This window comes from Centruroides vittatus, unplaced genomic scaffold (genome assembly GCF_030686945.1).
Source record: "Centruroides vittatus isolate TY-2023 unplaced genomic scaffold, ASM3068694v2 contig_388, whole genome shotgun sequence".
NCBI classification, from domain to species: domain Eukaryota; kingdom Metazoa; phylum Arthropoda; class Arachnida; order Scorpiones; family Buthidae; genus Centruroides; species Centruroides vittatus.
This window is the reverse complement of record NW_027122204.1, coordinates 1108562-1126255: the sequence shown is the minus strand read 5'-3', so window position 1 is coordinate 1126255 and position 17694 is coordinate 1108562. Positions and strand designations below refer to the sequence as shown.

Below are 17694 nucleotides of genomic sequence, written 5' to 3'. Positions count from 1 at the left end.
ACTCTTGTGCAATTCAAAATGCCATAACAGTTTAAGTTGTTGCAATAAATAACGTATTGTGTAACATTAATCACATAATTTATGTGTAAGTTTATTATTGTAATAGTTTCTTTAATGATTTAGAATGTACTGTTTGTTTTAGGTTCAACAGTTTACATGTGCTGTTACTAAAGCTTTCTCCTATTTTGACATATTAAAAAGTTGCATTTTTGTCTTAACGTAATAAAAATATTTTTATTCAACATTCACCATCAGTGAATGCTGAATGTCAACATTTGCCAGTGTAAGTGAGAAATAATGATATTTAGCAAATATTTCATACATACACGAAATGACTGTGTGAATGCTGACATTCACTGGAGAATGTGGACATTCACCAGATATCGGTCATTCACAGTAACATATATATTGTAACATATATATATTTCTAGATTTTGAAAGCAAATTTCTCATTTTTTTATAATTTAATATATTTATTTTATTTTTTGTTGGTCAGAAAATTAATAGAAAATCAACAGCACTTTTGACAATCAAGTCCGTTGTCAAAAGATATACATCTCCTGAGTTGTCCAAAACTGCTAGAGAATAATTTGTAAATAAAATTGAACTCTAACAAAGGTTTGTTTTTTGTTATTTTTAAAGAACTTCGGAGTTGTTTTTACATTAATTAATAATGAAGTTTAATTACACTAAAAATAAGACCAAGAAGTTCATTATTATTAATAATAAACTTTTCGGTCTTATTTGTGCAAATTTATAATAATCTATTATAAATTTTGCACAAATATTCATAACATAAAACTTCAACACAAATTTTAAACTGTCATATTGTATTGGCTTGCATTCAATGTTTTCTTTCAATTGAAAATTAATAATTTTACTGTCAATTTTAAAGATAAATCACATTATAAACCTATTGTCTGGTGTTGGTAATATGTATACTGCATAAACATTTGTGGCCTCCTACTGAGTTCTTCTTCAAGTGAATCTCATTGTTTCATTGATAGAACACACAGAACACACAGAAAAATAAAAATTTGAATGTCTGTTAATTTTAAAGATAAAATCAAAATACTTTTTCTTTTAAAAATTTATTAAGATTTGCTAAAACTTTCTATGCTATTTAAGACAATTATTCTAACATTTTATATTTGTTTTATGCCTGTGCTTGTATTGAATTGATGCAAGTAATGGAAAAACACACAAGATATACATCAATAAGCATTCCCAAGAGTAATCAATATTTATTTAATGAAGAACATAACTGCCATAATTAGTGATGATTTTTCCAATGGTCTGCAAGTTTGTATATGCTACAAAACTTGTGATAACAATGTATTCAATGTCTCTGAAACTTCCTACCAAAATTGAAATTGTTCAGAAAGTCAACATGAAAATCTGAGGAAGATAAATTTGGTACCAATAAATCTTGTTTTGTCTTAATGGAAAAAAAGACAGTTTTTCCTTTAATTCTTCATTTAAACAGTACTGCTCATATAGTAATAAATATCAGAGATGATAAATTTCACTGTGTAATTGAACACTTTAAGATCTGTTTTATTTAAAACACAAATATAAAATTTTAAATATTATTTATAATTTATAAGTAAAAAACCCAATGAAACAATCTTCAAATAACTCAAGATGTCAGAATTAGCTGGCTCATAAATATTTTGGCTGGGCCCATAAAAATAAAAAATTTTTATCAGCCCTGGATATTCAATCTGGTTCAAATATGGTCTAACAGCTTACAACAGATAATATCCTTATAAGCCTATTAGATTCTGAACATTTCAACTTCTGAACATAAAATAGTCATATTTTTTGATGAGTTATCATCTTTACACTATGATCTTTAATATACAATATTATCATAAATCTATTTTTCTTCCTCTGTGTTTATCAAAACAATCAACTTTTTGTAGCTCCATCAATGAAGTACAGTAAACCTCACTTACCAAGCATAATTCATTCCAGAATGTCAAACACTCGTTAAGCAAAATAAAGTGAAACACTCGTTAAGCAAAATAACCATCTTCATCTTTTCTTCTAGTGCGAAATGAACCAATCTAGAATGTGAATTCGATTTGCAGAAAACAAAAAAAAAAATAATTGAAATACAGTAATTTCTAATATTTAATTATAGCCTTTACATAGCCCAAGAATTTGGCATATCGTTTGGCATGTTTATTATATAATGGGCTATGGTTGTTGATGTTTATATGTAATATGTCTGAACACAACTTTGGAAAAATGTGTAATCATAAGTGACACTAAGACAAGTGCTAAACACACTGATTTAGCATGTGCAAAATCTGGGACTTCCCTTCTCCTCGTTACTCATTATGCGAAACGTCATTTGTTAAGCTAGTCACTTTTTTACAATTTGCTTTGCTCATTATGTGAATTACTCATTATGAGAGGTGCTCGTTAAATGAGGTTCCACTGTATATACAATAGTAAACCAACATGCTGTACTGCCTCAACTAATGAATCAAGAGATGCAGTTCAAACAGCTTTGGCATATGCTTAACAGACAACTGATTAATATGCAAAAGCTTTACCATTTCCTAAAATCCTACTCAATATGGGTTGTAATCAAAGGGCTTTCAACAATGATCTTTGTTCAATTCTGTAAGCTAGCTACTTTGAAAACACACTTTAAACAACATTTAGTGTGTTTGTGATTCATTTCAGTATTAAGAAGGTAATTTTGCTACATTTTAAGTTTATTTTTGAAATTAAAGTCATCCAATTGAAATTTCTTATAAAATTAGTAACAGATATTTTCAATATGACACTGTCTCCATGAATTTTATACAATTTATACACATTCTTGGAAACTGGCTCACTATTTTTTAATTCCTATAGCATTATTGCACAAATGCACAACCCTTACATTGCTATTCGAAAAATATCTTTTGAAGCTTGTCCTGACTAAATTATAAATTTAGTATGATCATTAAACAATAGCAATTGCTTGCATATTTACTTGTATATTTATGAAACAATTCATATTTTCTAACCACAGAAAATAAATGGCTATCATTTTTCTTATTATTTTTGCATCAATCCAATAATAAAAGAAATAAAGATACTTAAATATTAAGACTGACTTAAGTCTGTAAAATTAATTACTGTAGGTCAATTTTCTTTAAAATCAGCAGAATGATAAATAACTATTATGGATGCAAATGTAATCTAAAATTAATATATACTTGAATAAAATGAACTTTAAACATGAATGGTAAAAATAGCAATTTATTACTCCTAGAGGAAATGCACTTGTACAGTACAACTACCAACCCTATAACCATCTAGTGCAGTAAAAATTTTCAGTACAGTAGAACCTCTATTATCCGGACTAATTGGGGATGAAGGTAGTCCGGATAAGGAAAAATCCGGATAATCAAAAAAATAATAATTGACAGTGCATATAGCAGACATGGGCAAATGCGGCTCTTTTTGAGTTACATGCGGCTCTTGCTGAGTGTTAATTTCTGTTTTTTATTATTGTTTTTACAATTTTATTTTTATAATTTTATGAAAAGATGTTTGTTTTATATTATATTTATATTATATAATAAAATCGTGCGCCTTACCATACTATCCGCCACGACAGTACAAAACTGCGGCTCCCATGCATTTTGCAAAACCTACATTTTGGCTCTCACTGAACTCTTGCTTGCCCACCCCTGGCATATAGTATGAATAATTTTTATTTGTCTAGATTTACATATAGCTTCAATATTAAATTATTTTTTATTAAGAAATTCAATTAACGATTTTTGTTTAAAGCTAGCTGTTCTTTTTGAAGCTGCTAAATCGCGAATACTTTTAAGACATATAAGTTGTCCCGAGTTACACTCTTCTTAGCTCTCAAACCACTTCATGGCGACATCTAAGCACTGAAAAGCTTCAGAATGTGTAGGACCAATATCTCTTACTTCGCAAATCTCTTCGTCTTCTCGATCTTGTTTATCTGAGGAAGATATTTCTTTAATTATTTTCTCATCATTCAAAATTTGGAATCCAGGATCGTTCGCATCGCAATTTAACCACTTGGTTACATCTTCTTCATCACATTCAGCAATATTGAAATTTGTGCTATTGCTTCCGCAATGTCTCCTATACCACTTTCTACTATTACTGGAATTTACTAATGGTCTTTTCAAAATTTTGTTCCATGCATTCCATCACGTACGTACATAAACAGTGTCACAATTTGCCAAGTGCAAATCAGCAAATTCGTACAATTTTTGTTTATGTTGAACAATCAGGATAATCGAAAATCCGGATAATAGAGGTCCGGATAATGGAGGTTTTACTGTATTTTCAATTGTTTTAAATAATTAGCAGTGAAAATCAAGGAACATAAAAATAACATCAATAAATTCAAGTATAGAGATATTATCCACTGCATTAGTGACATATGCTATGGCTGACCCCCAATAAATTTCTGTTTTATGGAACAAAGCTGAAATAATATAGAGGGTATACAGGAGACAACAAATAAAATATGCAGAAGCCTGGCACATTTGCAAGGCTACATTGAAGAAGCAGGCAATTAGTTTCAAGGACATTAATGTAATACTGAGAGCATGGTTGCATTGTTGGTATAAAATAAAATAAAATATATTATATATTTATTTATTTACTTACATATTTTATTTTATTTTATTTATGTATTTATTTACTGAGTTATTTATTTATTTACTATCAATATGAGCTTTCAAAATCAAAATTTGTTCCAGCAAATGTGTTCCATAAATCAAATATGTTCTAGAAAAACCGTTATGCATTCATTCTTCTAGAATGCAATTTCCTGAAGATCATTTGAGACAACTGAAAACATTTGAATAAAGAAAATTTTACTGAATTAGATGATTGTAGTGTTTGTAAAAAAAATAGCAATATACTTGCAGTTTAAAAAGAGTAAAGAGTTTCAAATCCAGCTATAGATATGTTTTTCCAGACATATCTAAATTTAATAAAATTATTTCAAAGCTACTAATTAATTAATATAACTAATAAATGATAATAAATTTATATGGGTGATTAAATTCCATGCACCAGGTTGCCAAGGAAACAAAAAATTTTATGCTAGCAACTGAAAATTTACTTCTAGGCCTACACAAGTTTATTTGGAGTCCTTTGCATTTTCTTTTACATGTTTTGACTCCAATACATGAGATTCAGTGGAAATTCTATTTAAATTGCACTACACTATAAGGTCACACAAGTAATCTTGGATGTGACTAAAGTTAATTTATATAGTAGTGCTTCCAATGAAACATGCAGATTTCAAGGTCACCTTGACCACTGATCATTCCATCTCATTGTTTAGAAATATGACTTCTCATGCTAGTATTTATAATTTAGCTGTCTTTTTAGCACTGATCTATACAGATATATAAAACAGCTTTTGAATTTTTCAAGTTTAATGATAAATTACATTTCAGAGTGATGTTTATATCCAATAAAATCATAGCTTGATTGTGCAATGTTTCTTTTTGCTTAAACACAATGATACTGCTTTCCACCATTTCACAAATAAAACTATAATCAAAGCTAGAGATGAACATAAAGTCAAAATTATTAAAACTGTATACTAAGTAAAGAAAAGCAGTAAAAAAATCCAATAAACACCAGAGGTTAGAATGAGTTGGTCTTAGATATTTAGTTGGCACCCATAAAAATAAAAAATTTTATCATGCCTGATTTATCTGTAGTCCAATTTTAAATCATTAACATTTGATTTTTGAAATTACTCTTCTAAAGAAAAAAATTTTTAAATATGTCAATATTTTTTAAAATGTATTTGTTTAGATTCAGATTGTAATACGTTGAAAGCAAAACTAAAAATGATATTACTATGTTAAATTTTTGTTTTAATACAATTGTTTTATATAATAAAATTGATGAATACTTGCATTGTTCATCAATTTATATATATAATTGTAATATAATTGCATATACTACATTGTTCTGAACATTGTATCAATATTTATATATGCATGTATATATAAATCAGGTTTGGAGTATTTATTCATCGTCTTTCATGTAATTTTAGGCTTATAAACTTTTGTAGACATTATTAATCATTTTAAAACTGTGTATTTATAATATGATAACAAAATTAAATTAAAAATAATTACAAATATAAACATATGTTAGCCCAATAGTTATATTAAAGCCAAACAATTGCCAAATTAGATCTAGCTCTATTACTGCTATTATTATTAATAATTAAATGCTAAGTAATTTGGCCTAGAGATAGGCATTAGGTGCCATCTCATATTAAATTTAATAATTATAATTAAATATAATAATAATTTAGCCTACCTCTAGGCCAATTTAATTATTAATAGTAACAGTATACAACCTGATCTAATCCAGCAATTGTTTGGCTTAAATATAATTGTAACAATATTATAATCCTATCACTTTAATTTAGCTACCATAATCATATCACTGGATTCTTCTTCCGGATTCTCATTTCAGGGATGGAATCCATAAACTAGAAGATCACTGGAACAAGTGTATTGAAAAGTTCAGGGAAATTATATTGAATAATAAAATGTATTTCAAACCATAAAATCGTGTTTTTCTTATCAAACGACAATACTTATTGAACAACCTGGTATATTGTAATGTTAATAATGGTTAATGTATAATGCAAACATACAGTGATTAAAACGAAAATATTACATCTGTGAGATATGTAGACGCTAAATATTTATGGTGTTAAACCGTAAATTCATTATATTTTTAACCTCACATCTCTTATACCACATAACTTTTAATAATACTGCTACTTTTTTTTGGATTAATAAATAATAAGAAATAACTTTTTATTAGAAAAATCATTTTGATTTAAACAATTCAGAGTCAGAAAGCATAACATTATAATCCTTATATATAGCTTATTTTACTATATTATAAATGATAAAATAACGCACTTTTAAAATGATAAATAATATCCTGAAATGCTTTTCCTAAATCCAAAATTATACAAGCAACATTTGATTAAATTATTCAATGGAAAGTACCTATATATTTACACTTCCAATATGTTTCATATACATTATCTCTCTATATTATACCCAACATTTTTGGAAAACATTAAGAATGATGAATCTGTAATACTGAATTCATGAGAAAGATATTAAGTTCCTAGTAATCAAGACTATTAATTTTCTATTATTGTATTTGGGTTAAACCAATGCAATATTTCTAACATTATGCTAATATTATGAAGTATTGTTTTATAATAAAAACACTAAAAAAATTATTTATCTATGCTGTAATTCACATTTAAGTAATTAAAGTAAGCTGAAATAAAAAATAATAATAATGTCTATGTTTTCTAAGCTACAATAATCAATCTGAATCTGTCTCTATCTACAGTAAATGACTATAAGCTTCAAGTATAGCCAATTTATAACTTTCCATAGGATTATTATTAAAAGATAGCAATCAGGATGCACACAATAAATTCAGGTCAAATGCCAAATATAAAAAATAGATAGTTAATTTTTTGTTATCAACGAATGCAAAATGATAACTTTTTTGTATATACTGTTTAAAAAGAAATCAGAAAATTTCTTCTTATATCAGTGTATCAAAACTTGAACAAAATAATAAAATAATCTTATTTGTAATTATTTCCATTTTAGCAAATTTTTATAAAATAATCAGAAAAAATAAAAATTTTGTAATCTGTTATTTCTTTCAAATTAAAATAAAGATATAAATTTTAAAAAATATTTTTGTTATTTCTAATAAATCATATTAATCTCTCCAGAAAATCAGGGGCATTGTTATGGTACCCATATTTAGCACACTTTAATTATAATTGTAAAAAGAATGTTTTCAACTTAACAAATACTATAAAATGGTTATTGATATTTAACGTAAATAAATAAATTCACATACTGAACTCATGAAAATAAAAGATTTATACCATGTTAAATGTAAAAGATATACAATTTATATTCATAATTTATATAATGGTAATGTTACTTTAATCAATATCAATCAATAATTATAAAGAAGCACATTATCGTATCTTATTTTTAATGGCAACTCCTGGCTCTTATCATCATAGATGGTTCCTAGATTATTTTATTATTTCCTTATTTAATATTGTCATGTTTTTAAATATATACAATTAAAAAGTAAAAATTATTTATTTGAAATTTTGTGAAAGGTTGTAATACTAATTAACAGAATTAGTTAACAAAAATAAGTTAATGCATGCTCATAACTTCAATAACTATTCATTAAATGTAGATGAGATTATGTACTAATACCATTGCCAGGTGATGAAACTAGTAAATCTCCTAAATAAATCTTAGTTCAATTAATGGAAGACAATTAATATATACAAAGTTATATTTTTTTCTTTCCATTGATAAGAATTATGTAATTATATCTTTGTTATATTTGTGAAAAAATTAAATATAAATTCATATAAAATCAAAATATTACATTTTAAATTAGTTTAATTTCATTTGTAACTAAAATGTCAGATTAGATTGTAAGTTTCATCTGTATCTTATTAAATAAGCAACAGCTTAAACTGAAAAAACTTAAAATAAAAATATATATATATTTATATATTTATTAAGAAACTCATATCTATAAAATTTTACATTTTAATCTGATTATTTTGATTAAAGCTTTTTTTTTATAAACTAATCTAAATTATACACTAAACAGAAGTAAAGTAATTTAATTCTAAATCACTTCACAATAGAAAACTAATACATATGTATCCTGTACTAAATTGATAGTAAAAACAAAATCTAATTAGAAAAACTTAATAAATACAGTATAAATAATCTAATAATAAGCTAAACAGTTAAATTTTGCTAAGAATTTATGTTCTTTATTTGATATGTTTTTTTGTTGTTAAAAATCGTATTCATTTAAAACAAGAAATTAAATTTTGTTTCATTCATTATTAAAAAACAGTGTTAAAATAATTAAAAATAATTAATTTATGGATTTCAAAATTTTCTTCAAATGTAATTGTTATATAATTTTCTTTTGAAATTTAACTAAAAAGATACTGAAAAATAAATTTATTGTTAATAAATATAATTTGAAAAATAGAAGACATTGATTATATTTGACTGAAGTGCTTTTATATAAATAAAAAATCCATACTACTATTACAGAATTAATAAATAAAAAAATTACACTGTATAATTCAAACTTAAGTATAATCAAAATTATAATTAACGATATATTTAAATATTAGGCAATTAACATATTTTGATGAGAATGTTTCCTTTGGAAAAACTACATATATATATATTTTTTAAATACAATTGCTTTCTAGGAAATAACTTTAATTATTTAACTTAACACCAGATGGTGCCACTTTAGCTAATCAAGATTACTGTACAAACATTCTATACATTATTCAAATTATAAAATTATTATTACATTATTTTCACTACGTGAAAAAATAATAATATAAGATATCATGTAATATATAAGATTAACATTTTTCTGTTTTATAAATGACATTATCACATCACTGTTCACTAGAATTCTTAATTAACTGCTATATAAACATGGGTAACTATTTTTCATTTAAAATTTCAATAGTATAAACAATTAAGATTTTCTATGGTTTAAATCATTATGTACATGGTTTGATCCCTCATCTTATATCAGAATATATACTAAAGTAATAATAAAATAATATTACAAAAATGTAGATGATTGTAATTAGTATTATAAAAATGTATCACGATACATTAATATTGTAATATTCTTAAAATTAAGCAATGATTTATTCAGAAACAATTTTTAATACTAATTTATATCGGTATATTTTCTAATGCACTGTTAAAAAATGATTATTACCTTAATAATATATTTAATGCTAGATTTTATATTTTATGTTTAATTTGTTGTTTTTATTGAAGATACAATTCTTTCAGCAATTCTTTTCATACTAAATCAGCCTGATTATTATTATAAACAGTAAATTTCTTCTAAAATTCGCATAAAATATATTTATCTTATTTTTAAATTATGTGTAATGTAAACATTAAGTATTACGACTTAGTAAGCACTCAAAAAAATGCTTTAAACTCTCGAATATGTCAGAATTTGATGGTAATTTTGTGAATTTAATAAGTTGATCAATTTTTAAAATAACATTCTTATAATTTACTTTCATGCAAAAAACATTAGGCCTATGTACTGTGTGTAGTGTAGATAAGGCTTAGCAACCATGATCATTGGTATCTTGTAAAAGTCATGGAATTAAACAATCATTGGGTTGAATTTTGTAAATAAGATCATCTTTTAATCTCATCCGTTAAATATATTATGTTCAATTAATCACCTGGTGGCGCAATCAAATATAATTTGAAGTGAGAGAGAGGAAGTTTGAAATTTGACAATTTGACGAATAGTAAATTTGTATTAATAATTTTCGCTCGTGTATTAAGTAAAATGTTACGTGAATTTTGTATATATTTTTATTTATTTTCCGAATATTTTCGTGTATGATTGAACGGTAGACAGTTGGAGAGGGATGAAAACACAAGCCTTGTGTACTTATAAATGACAGCTCTCAAGCAATCCACGATTTATTTAAGAATTAGAAAGACTTACCATCTTCATTTTAGTTCCATCGCATATAATTTTGTTGATAGAAATTAATTTCTTAATCAGTTTAAAGAGTTCGGATGATGGATGACATGTTGGCTTCAGATTGTAAACACCATCCCAGATCCACTAAATGAACGGTTTTTTGCGGCTACGTCCGGCATTTTTGTTGACATAACGATCCATTTTAATCTCACTTAAACCAATACGAATATAATCTATCAAACAGCATAATTATTTTAGTTTAAAACGGCAAGATGAGATGTCAATGAAATTATCCCAGCCGATCGCTCGACCACTGTAATGGCGTCCATTCAATGTTTAGAAACGACGGGGACGTCAACCGTAGAAACAAGGAACGTCAAAACAAATGGGAATTTCGACGAATCCGAGAAGATGTAACAATTTGTATTCAGTGGACCTTTAAATTAATAAGAAAGTGAAAAAAATTTATATATATAAATTTTTTTTAATTTTCGATCGTTTTATTTCATTAATTTCTTACGAGGAAAATTATAAAATCAACACGAAACATGCTTCGAGAGTTCATTTGTTGATAGGCGTGTCTGAGACTATATTGTTTACATTTTGTAGTAAACAAACTCTCTTAAATAGTGTTATAATCTTAAATTCAATTTTAAAAAAAATCAGAAAATATTTAATTTGCTAAAAAATAATTTCGATTCCTCAGATCGATTAATACAAAATTGAATTTTTTAAATATATATATATATATATATATATATATATTGTTTTTTTAATTATTGATAATTTTTTTCCTTAAACTTAAACGAGAATTTAAACTTTTTGTGAATAAGCCTAAAAATAATAAAGAATTCTTTTATCATTTATTATCGCCAATTGTTTACTACACATAAAACGCTGATAGCTTTAGATTAGAATTGATTTTTTTTTAACCTTTACTACATTCATAAATTGATTGTCTCGAACCGTCTTCAATTATTTTATTGCTTAAATCCGATTTAATTTATATTTTGTAGGACATTTTTTACGCAGTTTTTTGAAAAGTTGAAATGGCATTTGAATTAGCTGTATAAAATAATTTTCGTTTATTTTTTTTTACGCGTTTCGTATGTTTTACGGTTTACTTAAATGGCGGAACTTCCATTAACGGACACTTCCGAATAGCGGACATTCTCTACTTAACGGAGATTTTTACAATTTCCAGATCCTTCAAACAGCATATCTATTACATTTACCTGTAAATGACGGACAAACTTCTCGGTCCCGACAGTGTCCGCTATTTGGTGGTTGTACTGTATTTTTTTTCAATTTTGAATATAAATAAAATTAAAATTGAAAAAATATATATACAAATTAAAAATTCCTATAATTGTAATTATTATCTTACACAGTCGAACCTCCAATAATGACCACATCGATACAGCGACAATTTTTTCAGAAGGGTATATAAAAATTTATAAAAATGTTTTAAGATTAAGAAAATGTAATTTTTTTTATCATATTTTAATAATTTTTTAATTTAAAATATATGCTCTCCACTTCAAATTAGTAGTGGCTTTCCCCTGTACATCATACTTTTCCTGTTAGCAATAGAGTCGTGACAGTCATCTATGTAACTCTTTTCGGGGAAAATTTTTAAATTCAAATAATGTAACTTCCGGTTTGCAAGTTCATTTATAGTTAATCTGGATCTCCTATCCCTAGGTTTTCTATGTCTGGTCTTGAATTTCATTTATCTAACACCATTTTTCATATTAAGAAAGGACGGACGGACGGACGGACGGAGAAATGCCGACGACAGTGGGAATTTATAAATCTATAAATTTTTTCAAATTGCAGTCCAATAATCCTTAAAAATTCAGCGAATAATGATATACTATTAGACGAATCATTGTAATATTGTTCGAATTAATAGTGAATTTGGCATTGTAGTCTCGAAAATGGTTCACTTTCATCTGAATTGTATGTTGGGATCAGGCCAGAATGACAAATGAGTACGCAAAATACTTTTTTGAAGAGCTTTAAAGTACAGTAAATTGGTTGAGTCGGAATCATCAATATTTAAGTACATCGATCAGGTAATTACATCATAACCTTCAGGAGAAGAAAAAGAAGAGGAAGAAGATGATGATGATGATAAAGAAGATGAAGATCATGTAGCGTAATTACAAGCGCGCTCTGATACACAGTAATACATAGTACCTAATCATGTAACGACTAGTTACAATGCCGATGATTTACAAACGTTCAGACTTTTATTAGCGCTAATTTTGCCACTTGGACCATATTTCCCCAGTTTCTAAATTTAGAATTAAACTATTGTTTCACTCATTGGTATTAAATATTAAATTCAATAAAAAAATATATATATTTATTTATTTAACGTTATATTTAGTTACATTCAAAATTTAAGATTGAAAAAGATCATAATATCTGATTTTAATAATTCACATAATAAACATCATCAAAACAGTTAACTAATTAATATAATCAACATGTGTTATAGAATGAATCTTTAACCTTACAGATAATTAAAATTATCACGTATCGTGTTACCGCGCAATCCCGACTTGTCAATTAAAAACAAACCATCTGTTTAGTTTACAGCTGGCGCTTTCAAGTGTGAAGTTGCGTTCAGACAGGTACTGTACAATACATGTAACCTTACTTAAGCGACGTTATATAATAACGTTATTACATGCCAGGAAGCTATTTCGGGAGCAAAACGTCGTTATGATAGAACCGATTTTAAGTTGATTTTGGCTGAATCTTATGTAGAGCCAATCAAAATTGTTCCATATTTCGTGTGCTCGCAGGAACAAGAGGAGAAAAATGGAGGGAAACTTATGAAAAGACGTAAACCTAATTATTAAAGTAAAAATATCCCATTTTATACAATCCTAGAAAAAAGAAAGATAAAAATGTCGATACTTGAGTAACTAATCATAAAAGTCAATTTGCCCGTGCGAACACCTGTACAGTACGTAATTGCAGGTAACGTAACGAAACAGAGAGACGTGTCTATTATGTTTTACGTTAACAACTAAGAAAAGAATAAGTCTACGATTCCTTACAATCATCTTTATTGTATTTCATTTACGCTAGCCGGACAAAGGGCACGGATTTCTTTGTTATCCATTTCTTTATACTCCATACCCCGAGGCATTAGTGTTGCCATTGTACACAAATCCCGAGGCAATGATAATGCCAATACACGAAGACTTTGATGTAACGTAAGTGCCAGTCTGAGTCTGAATGCTCGTTTTCGTGTATACAGCAGCGGTGCTTTAATTTCTAGGATCACTAACGTTAGCGATTAAAACGTTATATACCGATTATATATTGTTAGATATTTTGTGTGTGAATACAAATTGCCAACACCTGAACGAAGCTTTGTTTTCCCACATTTTTCATTTAATTCAGTTAAGTACATGCATGGTGCATTTAAGTTCTAAGGTCTCCCATTTTTTTCTGACAAAATACTTACAAAAAAATTGAAACTTCCGTCACCTCTCAACATAATCTTGCAGACGTACACATTTTTCACAACGTCGACGCCGTGACATCATGGCCGCTGCGAACGCTTCTTTGGGAGTCTAGTTTTGACCACTGGAAAATCGCAGATGCTAGAGCGGCACGACTGGAAAATGTGCGACCATGGAGAGTGTCCTTCATCGTTGGAAAAAGATAAGAATCGCTAGGAGCAAGGTCAGGTGAGTAGGGAGCATGAGAAACCACTTCAAAGTTGTTTTCATGAAAAAACTCCTTTGTTAACATCGTCCAAGAGCTGGAGCATTGTCTTGATGGAAGAGCGCACGTGCAGTCTTTTCCGGCCGATTTTCTCGCAATGCTGAAAGCAATTCGAGATGACATGATTGCGCGCGTGAAGCAACTTGCTTCACGCGCTCAATCATGTTGTCAGACCGATTGATGCGCTGGCATGGATGTTTCGGTTTGTTGTCACACGATGTTCGCCCTTCTTTGAGCCGTCGCACCCACAAACGCACATTTTTCACATCCATGACACCATCTCTGCATGTGTCACTCAACTGGCAATGAATTTCGGTGGATGTCACTCCACACAAGTGCAGAAAACGAATGATTACGCGTTGTTCTTGTAATGAAGACATCGCCGTTTTAAGTATTAAAAACGCCTTTCACTCAGACCTCTGAGTGAAAGGCGTTTTTAATACTTAACTAGAGTTCCGTGCGCCGTACAGTGCTCTGTTAGGGCCGATTTACACACAACAGTGACGTGCCGGCACAGTGCAGTAAGGATCGATAAATATCACACATAGCCAATCAGAGTTTCATGTACGACACTTGTACGATTGACAGAATACAGATCACGTGTCGTAGATGAAACTCTGATTGGCTACGCGTGATATTTATCGATGTTTATGCACCAAACGGTCACTGTGCCGGTACGTCACTGTTGTGTGTAAATCGACCCTTATGCGACCACAGTGTCTGTTTCTTTTAAATAAAAAATAAACAATGTTTTAAAAAATAAAAAATAGACTTTTTTACGAGAGCAACGAGCAATATGCTGGTTTATTAATAATTGAATAGCAATTTCTATTTGTGTAGTGTTAAATTCGATAAATCTTTTGGTAATTTATTTCTTTGTTTATTTTATAACAGATGTGTTGCCTGGTAGGAGACTTTAGGCTAAGAATGAATAAGTAAATCAATGAATCCAACCGTATTGTGTGACTTCTTGTGGCACTATTGCTTTCTATTGAATGAGACAATGATATTTAATAGACAACGGCTTGGAATGTTGTCATTTGACTACATGGTTATTTGCCATCTAATAAATCCATCAACTACAATTTAAATAGATGTCGGGGAATTTTGTTGAATTTTTAATGTTTAAAACACCTAAGCAATTAAGGCGGAATGCTAGCGAAGCCTTTTCTATGTGGTTTATAGAATTTTATTTTTTCTCAAAATTTAATTGATCGATGTTGATAAAACTTTGTGATTTTCCATTTATTACGATGAGAAATCCAAAAATATAATAAAAAATAAGGATGACTTCGTCTTCGAGATAGAAGATCGCTAGCACAAGCGCGCGCGATAAAGCGACATCCCAAGGTCGCTATCGTGCCTTCTATATGACTTATAGAATTTAGTTCGTTCTCAAAATTTGTAGGGCCTATTTTAATAAAACTTTGCCATTTCCATTAATTGTGATCAGGAATCCAAAAAGTATATAAAAAAACCGGAATAGTGGGGGGTTTTTTAGATGAGGCGGGGTCAAAGTGACAACGTCTATTCTCTCTGGCACGTTAGAGCTCACCTATCGAAACATTTGCGAGAAAAATGAACAAAACTGAAGAACAAAGCAATCGGCGTCAGTTAGCTTTGTTCTTGAATCGTCTCTCCATGACGGTAATGGTGAAAGATTCGCCTATTCGTACCTACCAAGTGCAAGGATCGCCCTTTCTTTCCGGCTCCGCCTCAATTTTATCGCGATACGACAAAGTCGCACGATGTCCCTATCATAGTTTTGAAATAAATTTCATTTTAAGATAAACAAAATCATTTGCACCTTTTGTCCGACAATTACAATATATTTGGTCGCTAACCAAATTTCTTTAAAAGGGAGTTTAGCTTAGTTCACACAGACAATCGCTGGCAAAAGGGAAAGCAGTGTGAGAAAAGAGATTTTTTCGCTTAGCGAAAAAATCTCTTTTGATTCTCTTTAGAGTTGTTTCGCTGGCCATCCCGCGAATTGCCAGATAGCGAAAAGCGTAGCCAATAAATTGCGAGCGATGGTAAACGTCATCCATCAAGATGGCTTATAACAGCGAGTTGATAATAGTACTATTATCTTGAATCTATTTATTAAAAAGGAGAAAATGAAACATTGCTTCAGTCAAAAATCCTTCCACATTGCAGGTCGTATATGTTATTTCCATTGCAGTTGTTTTGGATTCCCTTCTCTCTTTTCCGTCGAGCGCTTGGCCAAGCAGCCTATCGCTATAGTGATCTTGGAAACGAACGGGTCTAAAAACCACAAGAACTTTTAGGGGTGATCCTTCTAGATACGTCAGGCACGAACTCTGTCCCATCGTGGGCATGGCCGAATCCATAGTGGGCATGATAAAATTGCCTTCTTAGTGCCACAGGGCAGAGAGAGTTAACTCTCTCCACAGAGGCGTACCGAGGAGGGGCGTTGGGAGCGGTCCGCCCCGGATGTCACCTGTTCAGGGGTGACACCCGAATATGGAAAAATAAGTCGCGAAATAAACCCTGATGACGCGCTTTAACATTAAGTCATGGAAAGTTCGATCGGCTCAAAAACCAATGCCTAAAAAAAAAAATAGAAAAAAAAGATCAACGGACTCACGCTACTCAATATAAACCTAAACCTATGCGTTTACATCGCTTATTCGATATAACGTTCAAGTTTGCTCGAGTGCGGACATATTACGATTCAATAATCCGATAGTGTTTTATAAAAGAGTTATGGAGGGTGACACCCACGGTGCAACTTGGGTGACACTACGACATCCGCCCCAGGTGTCACCCATGCTAGCTACGCCACTGTCTCTCCGCTCTATGGCACTAAAAGAGGACAAGTATTTAAAAAAAATGAAGTCCATGCTTTAAACAAAACTTTAAAAGCTTATCACCATCACATTTGTGTCTTCCTGTGAAGCTGAAGCAGAAAAGCCTACGCCTCGGAGCTTAGTTTATTTGCTTAGAAAATATCTAATAATTTTATCAGTGATACTGAATACAATCAAAAATCATTTTTATATTTAGCTTTCCATACAGCTTATTCTTTCTTCACCATTTTTCAAGAATTAAATGAATTGTTTTATTCTTGATGCTTTAAGTTTGTTATTAATTGTTTAAGATTGGCATCAGGAATATATTATTTCTGTACACTATAAATTTACATGTATCAAATAAATAAATCAGATATATATTTTATTATTATATACAATATATATATATTGATATAATACGGATGACCGCCGGAAATCCGGTTTTGATGACTTGAAATACCGGTTATTAGTTTGGCAGACAAAAGAACAAAACTATTCACATTTCCATTTA

At 29.2% G+C, this 17694-nt stretch overlaps 1 protein-coding gene across 4 annotated transcripts in view; it reads right to left on the bottom strand.

The window, feature by feature from the left end:
* The window catches only part of LOC136975767 (inactive histone-lysine N-methyltransferase 2E-like), a 79662-nt gene extending 68671 nt beyond the window's left edge, over positions 1 to 10991 (bottom strand). For 3 of the 4 annotated variants that reach the window (XM_067270860.1, XM_067270861.1, XM_067270862.1), the window contains exon 1: positions 10642 to 10990. The gene's annotated coding sequence lies outside the window, so the exon portion shown is untranslated. Of the gene's footprint in view, positions 1 to 10641 lie in introns of all 4 variants that reach the window. The other variant, XM_067270863.1, reaches the window with a different exon arrangement.
* Positions 10992 to 17694: the final 6703 nt, after the last annotated feature.